Source organism: Heterodontus francisci, unplaced genomic scaffold (genome assembly GCF_036365525.1).
Source record: "Heterodontus francisci isolate sHetFra1 unplaced genomic scaffold, sHetFra1.hap1 HAP1_SCAFFOLD_102, whole genome shotgun sequence".
NCBI classification, from domain to species: domain Eukaryota; kingdom Metazoa; phylum Chordata; class Chondrichthyes; order Heterodontiformes; family Heterodontidae; genus Heterodontus; species Heterodontus francisci.
Genome location: NW_027140380.1, coordinates 4276745 through 4294073, shown reverse-complemented (window position 1 = coordinate 4294073; position 17329 = coordinate 4276745). Strand labels below are relative to the sequence as shown.

Sequence of the window (17329 nt, the reverse complement as noted above, 5' to 3'; positions counted from 1 at the left end):
TTTTCAAGGAAGTGACCAAGAGGATTGACGAGGGCAGGGCGATGGATGTTGTCTACATGGACTTTAGCAAGCCCTTTGACAAGGTCCCACTTGGTAGGCTGGTCCAGAAGGTTCGAACAAATGGGATCCAGGATGAGCTCGCAAATTGGATGCAAAATTGGCTTGGTGATAGGAGGCAGAGGGTGGTAGTGGACGGTTGTTTTTCAGATTGGAGGCCGGTGACCAGTGGTGTGCCGCAGGGATCGGTGCTGGACCCCCTGTTGTTTTTCATATATATTAATGACTTGGATGTGAATGTAAGGGGCATGATAAGTAAGTTTGCAGAAGACACCAAAATTGGTGGTATAGTGGACAGTGAACAAGGTTGTCTAAGCTTACAACAGGATATAGATCAACTGGGAAAGTGGACAAGTGCTTGGCAAATGGAATTTAATGCAGACAAGTGTGAAGTGATGCATTTTGTGAAGTTAAGCCAGGGCAGGACATATACAGTGACTGGCAGGGCTCTGGGGAGTGTTGTTGAGCAGAGAGACCTTGGTGTGCAAGTACATAGTTCCCTGAAAGTGGCAACACAGGTAGACAGGGTGGTGAAGGGGGCGTATGGCATGCTTGCCTTCATCAGCCGAGGCATTGAGTACAAGTGTTAGGACGTCATGTTACAGTTATACATAACGTTGGTTAGGCCATATTTGGAGTACTGTGTGCAGTTCTGGCTGCCGCATTACAGGAAAGATGTGATTAAGCTAGAAAGGGTGCAGAAAAGATTCACAAGGATGTTGCCTGGTTTGGAGGGCATGAGTTATCAAGAGAGATTGGACAGGCTGGGTCTGTTTTCCCTGGAGCGAAGGAGGCTGAGAGGAGACATGATAGAGGTATATAAAATTATGAGAGGCATAGATAGCATAGATAGCCAGAGTCTGTTTCCCATGGGAGGGGTGACTAAAATTAGAGGGCATAGATTTAAGGTGAGAGGGAGGAGGTTTAAAGGGGATCAAAGGGGTAAATTTTTCACATAAAGAATCGTGGGTATCTGGAATGAGCTGCCTGAGGAGGTGGTGGAGGCAGGAACAGTAGTGACAATTTAGAGGCATCTGGACAGGTACTTGAATGAGCAAGGCAGAGAGGGATATGGAATTAATGCAGGCAGGTGGGATTAGTATAGATAGGCATTATGGTCGACATGGATGCGGTGGGCCGAAGGACCTGTTTCTATGCTGTACGATTCTGTGACTATTTGAGAATCTGTAGATCCGCTTGGGGAAAGCGAATCAGAGCAGAATGAAGAGTGAACTGTCCGACTGACCAGAAGAGATGAAGACACAGCTCAGTCAGCACGTTCCCCTGATTTATGATGCTGGAATATTTCTCACACAGAAATTATTCAACCCAATGACAAACATTCTTACAGCTGATAATTTATGCTACTGATTTAAGGACTGTCTCTCATGTGGTCACTGAGTGACGGTGAAAAGATATTAAACTTTGTTCTATTCAGTCCAGCTGCGATGAACTTTGAATGTTTCCGCCTTTTATAAACATTATTTGAAGGGTCTCGGTAACAGTATTCAGTGTTGATGAGGGTGGGGTCTGGGTGAGCAGCTGCTGAGTGTGACAGGGTCAGGACTGGATGCAGGAAGTTCTCTGACAGTCTCTCTCTCTCTCTCTCTGATGGGTTTGAGTTGATTTACAACTGGCAGCTGTTGGTGTTTCGATAAATGAAGGAAGTTCTCTAACCATTTTTTGGACAGACAGTGTAGCATAAGAATGTAAAGGGTTAATGCTGAAGACAGTGGGATCAACCTCTCCCACTGTCAGAGTGATGATGTAACAGTCACATGAGATGAGGTTTGGGAGAAGAGAGAGCAGCACCAAGGATGCTAGCTTAGGAGGCTTGATGAGTGTGTATATAGTATTGTGTAAATTAGAAAAGAGTTCTTAGTTCTTTCAGCAGGAAATGTGTCCCGAAAATATCGAGAAACTCACAATTTTATTATTCAGGAGTCGGAACACAGATATTAATTCCAAGTGACAGTTCTGGGTTTATTTCACAAAAAAAGTAGTGAATAATATTGCTCACTGATTGAAATCCCCCAGTGAGGAGACAGTTAAACAGGTGATCTGTTGGGGCACCCTTCAATCCAAGGTTTCGGTGGCATTTAATCTCCCTTTTTGGTGAAATTCTCTGTTATTTGCAACTTTTTTATCCAGCTTTGATGGGCAAGTGAAAAAACTGAAAAAAGTAAACAGTTCCATCCTTTCTTTTCTTCCTTCTTCCCTTCTTTCCATCAGTTTCTCTTTTCTGTCCCAGATCAATATAATGATGAGAATACAAATTTAATCTGCTGTTTCTGGTGTTTTATCCATTCCAATTAAAATTCAACATTCCAGTCAAATCTATTTGTTTTTCCACAGTGTCTCTCCATGTGTTTTATTCTGTTGTATTCTCTCACAGTCTGTTTGATGATCAATGTTACATCTCACTCTCTGTTCTGGTGAAGATCAGAAGCAGTAATATCTGTTTACGCCACCTGACAAGTCGGCTGAGGCTGTGTCTCTCTGATCATGTGGAGTTAAAGCAATTCTTCCAGTCAGTTCAGTTGTCATTTCATGAGAAATTAGAAGTCATCATGACTTCGTCATTGACCTAATGGTTCAGGTGTCTGAGTGATGTTGATCATGGTGTGATCAAATGTTTGTATGTTCCAGTCTTTCCGTGGTGAGTTTTCACACTGAGTAGAAACGTGTTGGACATGGTCTGGAATGTTTCACACCGCTCCATTCCCAACAGGCCATGACCTGATGTGATGGAAATTTCATTTACGAACAGAAGCTACGTTTCCATCATTGCACATCTGTCTGCACAGTCAGGATCTGTGCTGAAGGTGACCATCACACCAAAACAGTTGACAAGGTGGTGGAGAGGTTAACATGATGGATTGTTAATCTATTGTGCTTTGCGCGTGTGGGTTCAAATCCCATCCTTGTTAGTTTATGAACTGTCGAGTGCATTGTTGTTTCCAGGGGGGGAAATTTTGTGTTAAGTCGGCCTGGAAACCTCTTCTTGTCAATATCTTGGCGGCGCCATGGTTAGCACCGCAGCCTCACAGCTCCAGCGACCTGGGTTCAATTCCAAGTACTGCCTGTGTGGAGTTTGCAAGTTCTCCCTGTGTCTGCGTGGGTTTTCTCCGGGTGCTCTGGTTTCCTCCCACATGCCAAAGACTTGCAGGTTGTTAGGTTAATTGGCCATTATAAATTGCCCCTAGTATAGGTAGGTGGCAGGGACAGGTGGGGATGTGGTAGGAATATGGGATTGGTGTAGGATTAGTATAAATGGGTGGTTGATGGTCGGCACAGACTCGGTGGGCCGAAGGGCCTGTTTCAGTGCTGTATCTCTAAACTAAATATCTAGAAGGTGATTCCAGAATTGTTTATACTTTATTAAAATTGAGACAGACAATTGGAATTCTTCACCAAATTGGACTGGAATGAAGATCAAATTGGGATCACGAAAAGGAGGAAGATTTTTCCCTCCCTCCCTTCCTTCCATCTTTACTTTCTCTGGATTTACACCAAATGAAAGACTAACTGGAAAAGCAAACGGCGAGGGAGCAGAAGCAGAACATTATCCTTTGGCAAGAAATTTATTTTCAAATCTTCTTGATAGATTAAGTGAGTGAGCAATGCTTTGGCAGATGGAGTTTAAAATGAGGGGTCATCTAGGACCTACGAAAGATAGATCAGAGTGTTTTTATAAGTGGTGAGATGTTAGAAACTGGGGAAGCAGAGACCCGAGTGCTGAATCACTAAAAGCTAGTGGACTGGTAGAAAATAATGTGAAAGGCTAATGGAATCTGAAGATTGGAACTCATGTTGTAGTTATATAAAGCTCTGTGCTCCTGAAGTAAATGTCCAAGCCGGAATTGTGGGGAATCTTTGGAGAGTGATTTGGTTTTTATTCATTCTTGGGCGCGAGTATCGCTGATAAGTCTAGCATTTATTACCCATCCCTAATTGCCTTTGAGAATGTAGTGGTGAGCTGCCTTCTGGAACCACTGCAGTCCATATGGTGTAGGAACACCCACAGTGCTATTGGGGAGGGAGTTCCAGGATTGTGACCCAACAATAGCGAAGAAATGGGGTTATAGTTCCATGTCAGGATGGTGAGTGACTTGGAGGGGAAACTGCAGATAGTGAGTTCCCATGCATCTGCTGCCCTTGTCCTTCGAGGTGGTAGTGGTCACGGGCTTGGAAGGTGCTGTTGAAGGATACTTGGCAAGTTACTGCAGTTCATATGGAGATGGTACACACTGCAGCCACTGTGTACTGGGGTGGAGGAAGTGAATGTTTAAGGTGGTGGGTTAGGTTCTGATCAAGTGGGATGCTTTGTCCTGGATGGTGTTGAGCTTCTTGAGTGTTGTTGAGTGAGGTGTATTCCATCACACTCCTGACTTGTGCCTTGTAGATAGTGGACAGGTTTTGGTGTATCAGGAGGTGAGATACTTGCTGCAGAATTCCCAATCTCTGACCGACGCTTATGGCCGCAGCATAGATGTGACTGGTCTAGTTTAGTTTCTGGTCAATGGTAACCCCCAAGATGTTTATGGTGAGGGATTCAGCGATGGTAATGCTGCTGAATATCAAAAGGTGGATGGTTTGATTTTCTCTCATTGGAGATGTTCACTGCTTGGCACTTGTGTGGCCAGAAGGTTGCTTGTCACTTATCAGCTGAAGCCTCAATGTTGTATCGGTCTTGCTGCTTGTGGGCACAGACTGCTTCAGTATCTGAGGAATTGTGAATCAGCAGGGACCATTCCCGCTTCTGACTCTTCTGAGTCAACAATGAAACAGCTGAGGATGTCTGGACCTAGGACACTACCCTGAGAAACTCCTGAGGCAATGTCCTGGGCTGACATGATTGGCCTCCACTAACCACAACCATCTTGCTTTGTGCGAGGTACGACTCCACCAAGTGGAGAGTTTTACCCCGATTCCAATTGACTTCAATTTTGCTGGGATCCTTGATGCCACACTCACTCAAGGGCAATCACTCTCACCTCTCCTCTGGAATTCCACTCATTCTGGGGCGGCACAGTGGCGCAGTGGTTAGCACCGCAACCTCACAGCTCCAGAGACCCGGGTTCGATTCCGGGTACTGCCTGTGTGGAGTTTGCAAGTTCTCCCTGTGTCTGCGTGGGTTTTCTCCGGGTGCTCCGGTTTCCTGCCAAAACACTTGCAGGTTGATAGGTAAATTGGCCATTATAAATTGTCACCAGTGTAGTTCGGTGGTAGGGAAATATAAAGACAGTTGGGGATGTTTGGTAGAAATATGGGATTAGTGTAGGATTAGTACAAATGGGTGGTTGATGTTCGGCACAGACTCGGTGGGCCGAAGGGCCTGTTTCAGTGCTGTATCACTAATCTAAAAAAAAAAATCTAATCTAAAATTCGTCTCTGTTTGAACCAATCTGCAACGAGGTTATAAGAACAGAAGAAATAGTAGCAGGAGTAGGCCATTTTGCCCCTCGAGCCTGCTCCGCCATTCAATAGGATCATGGCTGACCTGATCATGGCCTCACTCCCACGTTCTTTCTGCTCCCCATAACCCTTGACTTCCTGGTTGATAAAAGTCTGTCGAACTCAGTCTTGAAGACATTCAATGATCCAGCCTCCATTGCTCTCTGCGCTAGATAATTCCAAAGATTAATGAATCTCTGAGAGAAGAAATTCCGCCTCATTTCCTTCTTAAATGGAAAACCCCTAATTCTGAAACCGTGTCCCTGAGTTCTAGATTCCACCATGAGGGGAAACATCCTCTCAGCATCTACCCCGTCAAGGCCCCTCAGAATCTTATATGTTTCAATACGATCACCTATCATTTTTTCTCAGTTCCAATGAGTACAGGTCCAGCCTGCTCAACTCTCCTCATAAGACAACCCCTTCATCACAGGAATCAATCCAGTGAACCTTCTCTGAACTGCCTCCACTGCAAGGAAATCCCTCCTTAAATAAGGAAACCAAAACTGTACACGGTACTCTCGGTGTGTTTTCACCAACACCCCTGTACATTTGCAGCAAGACTTCTCTACTTTTGTCCTCCATTCCCCTTGAAATAAAAGGTAACATTCCATTTGCCTTCCTAATTATTTGCTCTACCTGCATGCCAACTTTTAGTGATTCATGTACAAGGACACCCAGATCCTTCTACACCGTAGCATTCTGTAGTCTCTTGCAATTTAAGTAATATTTTGCTTTTCCATTCTTCCTACCAAAGTGGATAACCTCACATTTTCCCATATTATACTCTACCTGCTAGTATTTGCTTGGATCCGAGAGACCCTGGCAGAACCGATCGATGAGCAGATTATTGCCAAGTGTGTGGTGCTTGATCGCACTGTTGATGACATCTTCCATCACTTTGCTGCTGATTGATAATAGACTGATGGGGTGGTAATTGGTCAGATTGCATTTGTCCTGATTTTTTTTATGGAGAGGGCACACTTGGGCAATTTTCCACATTGTCGAGTAGATGCCTGTGTTGTAGCTCTACTGGAACAGCTTGGCTGAGAGTGCAGCTAGTTCTGGAGCACAAGTCTTCAGAACTAGAGCCGGAATGTTGTTAGGGCCCATAGTCTTTGCTGTATCGAGTGCCTTCATCTGTTTCTTACTATCATGTGGAATGAATCGAATTGGCTGAAGACTGGAAACTGTGATGCTGGGGACCTCAGGAGGCCGAGATGAATCATCCACTGAGCAATTTCTGACAGAAGATTGTTAGAAATGCTTCAGCTTTGGCTCCAACATCATTGAGGATGGGGATGTTTTTGGAGCCTCCTCATCTAATCTGTCCACCATCATTCATGACTGGATGTGGTAGGACTAAGGACCTGTGATCTGATCGTGAGGGAGATATCCTTGCATGGAGTGGTGGGATCTATGGAGAATGATCCTGACAAGTGTGTGTAAACCTGGAATGGAAGCTTTCTGTGGAGGTACAGGAGTAGGCCATTCAGACCCAGTATTTTATAAAGGTTTATCATAACTTATTTACTTTTACTCTATGCCTCTATTAATAAAGCCAAGTGTCCTGTTTTCTCTTAGCAGCCTTTTCAAACCTTCTAAGATTGGTGTACATTGTCTCTTTGTTCTTGCACCCACTTTAGAATTGTAACATTTCATTTATATGGCCTCTCCTTATTCTTCCTCCCAAATTGTATCACTTCACAATTCTCTGTGTAAATTTTATCTGCCATTTGAAAGCCCATTTTCCAGTTTTTTTTTAAGCTCCCCTGAAGTGTGTTACTATCACTGGCACAGGATGAAATTCCCGAGCATTCTTTGATGCTATCTCCATGGAAAGAGCAATCTGACACGCTAGCTCAAATGTAGGATTCTGTGTGTTTAGTATCTTTTCTCATTCACCAATATAAGCACAAATCTGTCTCATAATGTACCGTCTAAGAATGTGCCAAAGCTGCAATGCAGTGATAAATTCTTCAGTGCCACAATGTACTCACCAACTGTTTCACTACTTTTCTGCTTTCTGGTTCCAAATTTTTAGCTTGCCGTGATCTCTAGTGGCTTAGGGTTGAAATGTTCCTCTAACTTGGTGATGATTGTTTTGAATGGCACATTTTTTGCCTTGATAGGAGCAGGAAGCTTTGTTAGCTGGTCCTACACTTCCAGGCTAATTTCCATTAGCAAAATTGCTTTCTTGCCCTCAAGAATTGCTTTATTCTGAGTCTTGACCTCTATATTTTCATCTTCACATTCCAATATGTTATTAGCTCTGAAAAACATTTCAATTCTTTCAATATATGAACTGAATGGTTCTCGAGCCCTCTCATATGTTCCGAGCCATGTATCCCTTGGGTGTACCCATATTTTCCCAAAATATCACTTTGAATCGGATGCACACTAAGACCCTGCGGCATCTCATTCAACTGAGGAGACAGTCTGTGGCCCAGGCTTCACACAATCCACCCAAAACCTCCACCATCCGAGCAGGTAGCTCACCAGGAGCTGGCTGACCTGGTTCACTGCAGTCCCTGCTGCTGTTTGCTGCCAATATTTTCGGACTTTTATCTCATCCTCATCACCATTTTCTCTGATATATTCAGGGGGCATCAGCAGAGAAAATGTACACCAAGTGTGGGAAGTGCAAGGACGTGTTTATTTACATCATTACCTCATGAACATAATATACAAATACATTACATGTGTGAATCACATCTTGATCACTATTACCTTTATACCAGATGTGTCTGAATAAATGGAACCCCGTCACAATAAACACTGTCACCTTTCAATGTTTAGCGGAGAGGTTTGACGGCCTGGTGTGTGTGATTCCCACATTAATGTGTTTGTACAAAGTTCGGAGAAAGACGGAGATATGAATAATTGGTTGGGAAATCTTTAAGCATATCACCATGTCTCTCACGCACAAAGAACTGCAAACACATGGATTCAGAAAGAACCTGAGTGCAAAATCAACAGAAAAAAACACCGCCAGAGAGACTTGCAATAACCTGTAGCTCAGGGAAAGTACATGATGTTATGGAAGGGACTTCGAATTTTTTTTTTGTGAATTTTATTTTGTTGAGGAAATTATAATCAAACTGAATAAATGTAAGACCAGTTCTTTTTCAAGAGGGCACTGAAAGTATTAATTTGACAACTATGTTGACAAGTTGTCACGACTCAAGTTAAATGTAGAACAGAAGCCCTGGGAACGGGGAAATGTGGACAGAGAAGTCAGTCGTGCCTCTTAATTGGACAAGCCCGGCAGCAGCAGCGCGCACCAAAGAGGGCAGAAAAATCGCAAGCTTTTGTTTGTAGCAGTCATTGTGTTTTAGCTTCTGGAGTGAGCAGCTGATAAAGTTAGCCAGAAGAAGTGTCAAGGAATGAGAGAAGACCGCAACCCGCCTTGTTTTGCAGCAAATCTTGAAAAGACTCTGAGGAGTTCACTGTGTCAATTCGTCTCATATTCTGTCTTTGAAGAAAGCCTGCTAAAATTAATTCTCAACCCCGCCTCTAAATAAACTCTTCTAAAAGAACCGAGTGACCTGTGTACATGTACTCGGAAATTAGACTGTATGTCAATTTTGGAACAACATATCTCATCTGCTGTTTTCTTCAGAAATGAGCAAGTAATCAGTCCAAGTGTTTTATTGTCTTTAACAGAGCCCTGAATTGTATAGAAAAATCCCTTTTTTTTCAGTATGTGTGTGTGCGTGTGTTCAGCTGAGGTAAGAAAGGGACTTTAAATGTTGGTTAAGGTAAAAAGGGAACTTTTAAAATTTCCACCTGTGTGTTTATGCTTTACTTCATGATTAGTTAAAACTTGTTCTATAAGAAACTGATAATTTTGTTGTTCATTAAGTGTCTTCTATTCTGGGAAAAATAGAGCAGATGATTGACTGTATCAGTAAGTGGGAAAAGTTAAAATTTTTGTTGTGACCTGTGGAGAAGTGGGATGAGAATAAATAGTAACCACCTCAGATTTCAATTGCAACAGCACTTGTGATCTGGCTCTGTAGCTTAGTTGGTTAAAGCACCTGTCTTGTAAACAGGAGATCCTGGGTTCGATTCCCAGCGGAGCTTTACTTCATATTTGCAATATGCTTGAGAAGTTTCCGTATCAACATTTATGTCTGTGTCTTGTGAACTTTAGCTGAGAATTCAAATTTCATGATGAATTTCATTCACAGGAGAAAACAGCCTTTGTGAAGGATGTGAGTTTGGAATGGCTCTTCCTCCTCGGACGGAAATTCAGTGCTGATATTTCAAAGACAACTTCTTTGATACAAATTTGTTCACAGTTGCATTCAACCTGGAAAAAAAGCTCGACTTTAATCTCACTGAAGGAAAGTGTGACCGTGTTGTTTGTTTCAAAGTGTGTGTGTCATTATGTGTTGCTTGTAACTGAGACTGGGACACGACACAAGTGGGAGGGTTGATCTGAGGTTTGGAATATTTCTCAGTCAGGAACAAGAAAAATCAAAGGAACCAAATAAGAAAACCATTGTCTCATGTGGTTACCGAGAAACGGTGAGGAGATATCAAACTTTGTTCTATTCAAAACAGCTGTGAACTTTGACCTTTCTTGCCTTTTCTCAACAGTATTTGAAGTGTCTCGGTAACAATGTTCAGTGTTGATGAGAGTGGGGTCTGGGTGAGCATCTGCTGAGTGTGACAGGGTCAGGACTGGATGCAGGAAGTTCTCTGACAGTCTCTCTCTCTCGCTGATGGGTTTGAGTTGATTTTCAACTGGGAGCAGCTGGTTTTTCGATAAATGAAGGAAGTTCCCTCTCTCCATTTTTTTCTGACAGACAGTGTAGTATAAGGATGTAAAGGGTTAATGCTGAAGACAGTGGGATCAACCCCTCCCACTGTCTGAGTGATGATGTAACAGTCAAATGAGATGAGGTTTGGGAGAGGAGAGAGCAGCACCAAGGATGCCAGCTTCGGAGGCTTGAAGAGTGTGTATATAGTATTGTGTAAATTAGAAAAGAGTTCTTAGCTCTTTCAGCTGGAAATGTGTCCAGAAAATATTGATAAAGTCACAATTTTATAATTCAGGAGTCGGAACACAGATATTAACTCCAAGTGACAGTTCTGGGTTCATTTAACAAAAGTAGAGAATAATATTACTCACTGCTTGAAATCCCCCAGTGAGGAGACAGTTAAACAAATGATCTGTTGGGGCATCCTTCGATCCAAGGTTTCGACAGCACTTAATCTCCCTTTCTGGTGAAATTCTCTGTTATTTGCAACTTTTTTTATCCAGCTTTGATGGGTGAGTGAAAAAACTGAAAAAAGTGAACAGTTCCATCCTTTCTTTTCTTTCTTCTTCCCTTCTTTCCATCAGTTTCTCTTTTCTGTCCCAGATCAATGAGAATCCCAATTTAATCTGCTGTTTGATCCATTCCAATCAGAATTCAACATTCCAATCAAATCTATTTGTTATTCCACAGTGTCTCTCCATGTGTTTTATTCTGTTGTATTCTCTCACAGTCTGATTGATGATCAATGTTACATCTCACTCTCTGTTCTGGTGAAGATCAGAAGCAGTAATATCTGTTTGCACCACCCACCAAGTCGGCCTGAGGCTGTGCCTCGCTGATCATGTGGAGTTAGGAACATAGGAACATAGGAGCAGGAGTCGGCCATTCAGCCCATTAGCCTGCCCCACCATTCAATATGATCATGGCTGATCGTCCACTTCAATGCCCTTTTCCCACACTTTCCTCATATTCCCTTATGTCATTTGTATTTAGACATCTGTCAATCTCTGCTTTAAACATACTCAATGACTGAGCTTCCACAGCCCTCTGGGGTAGAGAATTCCAAAGATTCACAAACCTCTGAGTCAAGAAATTTCTCCTCATCTCTGTCCTAAGCGGCTACTCCCTTATTTTGAAATTCCTTCCCTTGGTTCTCGGCTCCCCAACCAGGGATCTTAGCTGCATCTACCCTGACTGTCGTTTAAGTATTTTGTAGGTTTCAATGAGATCACCTCCCATTCTTTGAAACTCTAGAGAATACAGCCCCAGTTTCTCCAACCTTTCTTCATACAACAGTCCCACCATCCCTGGAAGAAGTCTGATGAACCTTCGTTGAACTCCCTCCATGGCAATAATATCCTTCCTAAGGTAAGGAGACCAAAACTGTATTCCAAGTGCGGTCTAACCAAGTTTCTGTACAATTGAAGCAAGAATTCACGACTCCCGTACTCAAATCCTCTTGCGATAAAGGCTAACATACTATTAGCTTTCCTAATTGCTTGCTGCACCTGCATGTTAGCTTTCAGTGATTTATTGACAAGGACACCCAGATCACCCTTATATTCTATACCTCAGCTAATAAAGGAAAGGATTCCATATACCTGCTGAACCACCTTTTTGACCTGTCCTGCTACCTTCAGGGATCTGTGGACATTCGCTCCAACGTCCCTCACTTCCTCTACACCGTTCAGTGTTCTCCCATTAATTGTGTATTCCTTTGCCTTTTTTGACCTCCCAAATACATCACCTCACACTTGTCCAATTTGAATTCCATTTGCCACTATTCTCCCCACCTGACCAGTCTATTGATTTCTTCCTGCAGTGTCCAGCTATCCTCCTCGCTATCAACAACACGGACAATTTTCATGTCATCTGCAATCGTCTTGATTATGCCCTCTACATTCATGTCCAAATCATTAATTTATACCACAAAAAGCAGGGAACCTAGTTCTGAGCCCTGTGGAACACCACTTGAAACAGACCTCGAGTTGCACAAACACCCAAACCCAATTCCTTTTTGCTTCCTGCCACCGAGTCTATTTTATGTCCAGCTTGCTACATTCCCCTGGATCCCATGTGCTTTTATTTTTTTTAACCGGTTTGTCATGTGGGACCTTGTCAAAAGTCTTGCTAAAATCCATGTAGGCCACATCAACTGCACTACCCTCACAATCCTCATTGTTACTTCTTCAAAAAATTCACTCAAGATAGTCAGACAGGAGCTTCCCTTAACAAATCCATGCTGATGATACTTGATTAATCTGAGCCTTTCTAAGTGACAGTTTATCCTGTCTCTCAGAATTAATTCCAATAATTCACCCACTATTGAGGTTAGGCTGACTGGCCTTTAATTATTCGGTCTTGCTTCCTTTTTCAACAATGGTGCAATGTTAGCAATAAAAACAAAATGTACTGCAAATACACAGCAGATCTGGTAGCATCTGTGGAGAGAGAAGCAAAGTTAACATTTCAGGTCAGTGACTTTTCATCAGAACAGATATGTTAACTTTGTTTCTCTCTCCACAGATGCTGCCAGACCTGCTGTGTATTTCCAGCACTAATAGTTTTTATTTCAGATTTGCAGCATCTGCAGAATTTTGCTTTTATTGCAGAGACCTCCAATCCTCTGACATCACACCTGTATCCAGTGAGGGATTGGAAACTGATGGTCAGACCTTCCACTATTTCCTCACTGGCTTCTTTTAACAGCCTGGGGTACATTTCATCCGGCCCTGATGATTTATCCACTTTCAAGGATGCTCATCCCATTTATACTTCTTCTCCCCCTCAGTTTATCATGTCCAATGCTTCACACTCCTTCTCCTTAATTATAATGTCTGCATCACCCCCTCATTTGTGAAGACAGTAAAGTATTCATTAACAAACATACCAACATCTTCAACCCTGACACATAGGTTACTTTTTAGTTCTTTGATGGGCCCTACTTTTTCCTCTGTTGCCTCTTACTCCCATGTATTGAAGAAATATCTTTGAATTCGTTTTGATTTTGCTTGTCAACATTCTTTCATGCTCTGTGTTTTTCACCACTGCTCCCAAATGCCTGTAGTCATGTCAAAGCACAACTTGTCAGAAGTGGGATTTAAACCCACCCCTCCAGAGAGCGTTGTGATCTGAATGCACCATTTCAGACTGCTTGACCATCCTGTCTACCCCATGTGGATGCTTAATGCTGAGGTAGTTATCCATTCTTTGTGAAAGTATTTGTGAGATTGTGGAAATGTCTGGAAGAGGAACGACCAGCGGGAACTCTCGGTCCAAGGCCAAGTCTCGCTCTCCCGGGCTGGACTGCAGTTCCCGGTGGGCCGTGTTCACAGGCTCCTGAGAAAGGGTAACTATGCTGAGCGTGTGGGTGCGGGAGCCCCGGTCTATCTGGCTGCTGTGCTCGAGTATCTGACCGCTGAAATCCTCAAGCTGGCCGGTAACGCGGCCCGGGGCAACAAGAAGACCCGCATCATCCCCAGACACCTGCAGCTGGCCGTCCGCAACGACGAGGAGCTCAACAAGCTGCTGGGAGGAGTGATCATCGCACAGGGCGGGGTGCTGCCTAATATCTAGGCCGTGCTGCTGCCCAAGAAAACCAGCGCTCAGAGCTTCCAGAAAAAGGAAAGCGGCCAAAATGTCATCTAATAACCCAAAGGCTCTTTTCAGAGCCACCCACAGTCTCTGTGAAAGGGCTGATTACTGTCTAATTCCAGCATGTCAGTAACAGGACAGAATAGGATCTATTTAAAATGTTTAAGCAACTATTTCAGTGGCTTCTCACTGTCCCCCTGATCCCTGTGTGAAGGGAATTACCAATAGTCTAATTTATTCCTTTCCACACCAAGTTCGAGTTATTGGTCCCTTAAGGATTGCTGAATGGAGTCTTTTACCGCCAGTTACAGATAAGAAATGGGAAAAAAATGACAGGTTAAAACTGTGCGTAAAATAGCGCCAGGAATTTGTGGCGAAAATAGCGGAATAAACAAAGGTTTTTAAAGGTTGGTGGAAAATATTTTACGAACAACTTTAAATAGATTTTCCAGTAATCACTTCTTTCCGACACTGAAGTTGGCGCCTTTTGCGAATTCAAACTTTCTGCCAGGTCGACAATTTAAATCAATGTAATAAAAACAAGAAATGCTGGAACCACTCAGCAGGTCTGGCAACATCTGTGGAACGAGAAGCAGAGTTAACGTTTTGGATCCGGAACTGTTCGCACCCACACTGTTTGGGATCATCTTTTCCCTGCTGCTCTCATATGCATTCAAGTCTTCAGAAGAAGGAATTTTCCTCCACACATGATCAGGTGGCAGGTTGTTCAACCTTGCCTGTCTAAGAGCGAAGACCAAAGTACGGAAAGTCCTCATCAGGGAACTCCTCCTTGCTGACAATGCTGCATTAACATCTCACACTGAAGAGTGTCTGCAGAGTCTCATCGACAGGCTGGCGACTGCCTGCAACGAATGTGGCCGAACCATCAGCCTCAAGAAAACGAACATCGTGGGACAGGATGTCAGAAATGCTCCATCCATTAATATCAGCAACCACACTCTGGAAGTGGTTCAAGACTTCACCTACCTAGGCTCAACTATCACCAGTAACCTGTCTCTCGATGCAGAAATCAACAAGTGCATGGGAAAGACTTCCACTGCTATGTCCAGACTGGCCAAGTGAGTGTGGGAAAATGGCACACTGACACAGAACACAAAAGTCCGAGTGTATCAAGCCTGTGTCCTCAGTATCTTGCTCGACAGCAGCGAGGCCTGGACAACATATGTCAGCCAAGAGCGACGCCTCAATTCATTCCATTTTTGCTGCTTCCGGAGAATCCTTGGCATCAGGTGGCAGGACCGTATCTCTAACACAGAAGTCCTCGAGGTGACCAACATCCCCAGCTTATAGGCCCGACTGAGCCAGCGGCGCCTGAGATGGCTTGGCCATGTGAGCCGCATGGAAGATGGCAGGATCCCCAAGGACACATTGTACAGCGAGCTCGCCACTGGTATCAGACCCACCGGCCATCCATGTCTCCACTTTAAAGACGTCTGCAAATGCGACATGAAGTTCTGTGACATTGATCACAAGTCATGGGAGTCAGTTGCCAGCGATCGCCAGAGCTGGCGGGCAGCCATAAAGGCGGGGCTATAGTGCGGCGAGTTGAAGAGACTTAGCAGTTGGCAGGAAAAAAGACAGAAGCGCAAGGGGAGAGCCAACTGCGTAACAGCCCTGACAACCAATTTTATCTGCAGCACCTGTGGAAGAGTCTGTCACTCTCGAATTGGTCTTTCTAGCCACTCCAGGCACAGCTCCACAAACCACTGACCACCTCCAGGCGCTTACCCATTGTCTCTCGAGACAAGGAGGCCAAAGAAGAAGGTGTGGCATTTCACTGAGGGCATGTGTCGACTGGGGAAATAACTAACTGTGGAACCTCAGGCACTGTTTACACAGCCCGTTTAGAAAATCAAATCCACTGCACATCCTTGCTGCAAGTGAAATGTCAAATTCGGGGATTCCAGTTTTATTCCCGAATGCAGCACAGATTTATTCCAGTCAGTTCTGAACAGCCTATCCCAGCTCCCGTTTCCAGGTCACTGCTCTCTCTGTGTGAGGCGGTGGGTGGCTCTTAGAAGAGCCTTTGTTGTGTGTTTGCTGGAAAGGGTCGAGTTGTTCAGCCGCCGAATCCGTGGAGTGCAGCCCTGCTGTTTCAGAACGTACACCACATCCATGGCAGTGACCGTCTTGCGCTTGGCGTGCTCAGTGTAGGTGACCGCATCCCTGACCACATTCTCCAGGAAAATCTTCAACACCCCGCGAGTCTCCTCATAGATCAAACCTGAGATCCGCTTGACCCCGCCGCGGCGAGCCAGGCGGCGGATTGCTGGTTTAGTGATGCCCTGGATATTATCACGAAGCACTTTGCGGTGCCGCTTTGCTCCGCCTTTTTAGTACCTCCCTCTCTCAATTTGTACCCTCTCCATTGCCTCTACTCTCTTCACTTCCACTGATATTTTGTCCAATTCCACTTCCTTAGTGATCACTGATACAAAGTACTCATTAAGTAGATTAACATTGCCCTGCACTTCCAAGCATATATTACCCTCTTTGTCCCTAATCGGCCGCACTCTACCTCTTACTACCCACTTATCATTTACATGCTGCTCAAAGATTTTTGGGTTCCTTTTCATGTTGACTGCCAGTCTATTCTCATAGAAATAGAGAATAAGCTAAATATAGAAGATATAAATATTTCGCATCCTTGATGAGGTGGAACTTTTTTATGTTGTGGGTGGTAATGACTTGGCCCACGAGTGTGGTGGAAGCAGAGACAATCAATGATTTGAAAAGGAAATTGGATGGATACTTGAAGGAAAGAAACTTGCAGGAGGAAAGGGATCGAGCTGGTGAGTGGAACTGACTAGATTGCTCCAGGGAGAGCCAGCATGGACATGATGGGCCAAAGGACCACCTTCTGTGCTGTAAATAACTCTGTGTTGTTTCTCAAATTCAATCCACTGGTGCTTGGTAAATAATTTCAAAGTAAATTGTGCAACTGGAAAATCAGAACCAAGGCAAGGGACGCACAAGGAAGCAGAATTGCTGAAACCCGGGATTGAACCTGGGTTCCCATGGATCAGATACTCCTCCACTAGGGATCCACGAGGGATCATCCAAGTTACTTTTAAATCCTCTCATGGGTCCACATGTCAGACTGAGTTCCATGTTGTAGAATCAAGCAAAGGAAATCTGCTCAGTTCCAAAACTATCAGCAAATTGAAGCTGATTGCGATCAACATCATCAGAGGTCAGAACGACCTGGTGAAAGAAGACACCCTGAAGAAGGATCCACAATTATTCAAAGACATCAGCAAAGTAAAAAAGAAGAAAATCGATGATAAAAACAGAAAGTGCTGGAAAAACTGAGCAGGTCTGGCAGCATCTGTGGAGAGAGAAGCAGAGTTAACATTTCAGGTCAGTGACCCTTCTTCAGAACTGGCAGATATAAGAAATGTAAAGGATTTTAAGCAAGTAAAGTGGGGGTG

The 17329-nt window shown here is 43.9% G+C and overlaps 2 non-coding genes across 2 annotated transcripts; both read left to right on the top strand.

Annotated features, from left to right (window-relative positions):
* Positions 1-2905: 2905 nt before the first annotated feature.
* On the top strand, positions 2906-2987 carry trnan-guu (transfer RNA asparagine (anticodon GUU)). The gene has a single exon. It is a non-coding gene; the product is annotated as a tRNA-Asn (tRNA).
* Positions 2988-9526: 6539 nt separating this feature from the next.
* On the top strand, positions 9527-9600 carry trnat-ugu (transfer RNA threonine (anticodon UGU)). Its single transcript has one exon. It is a non-coding gene; the product is annotated as a tRNA-Thr (tRNA).
* Positions 9601-17329: the final 7729 nt, after the last annotated feature.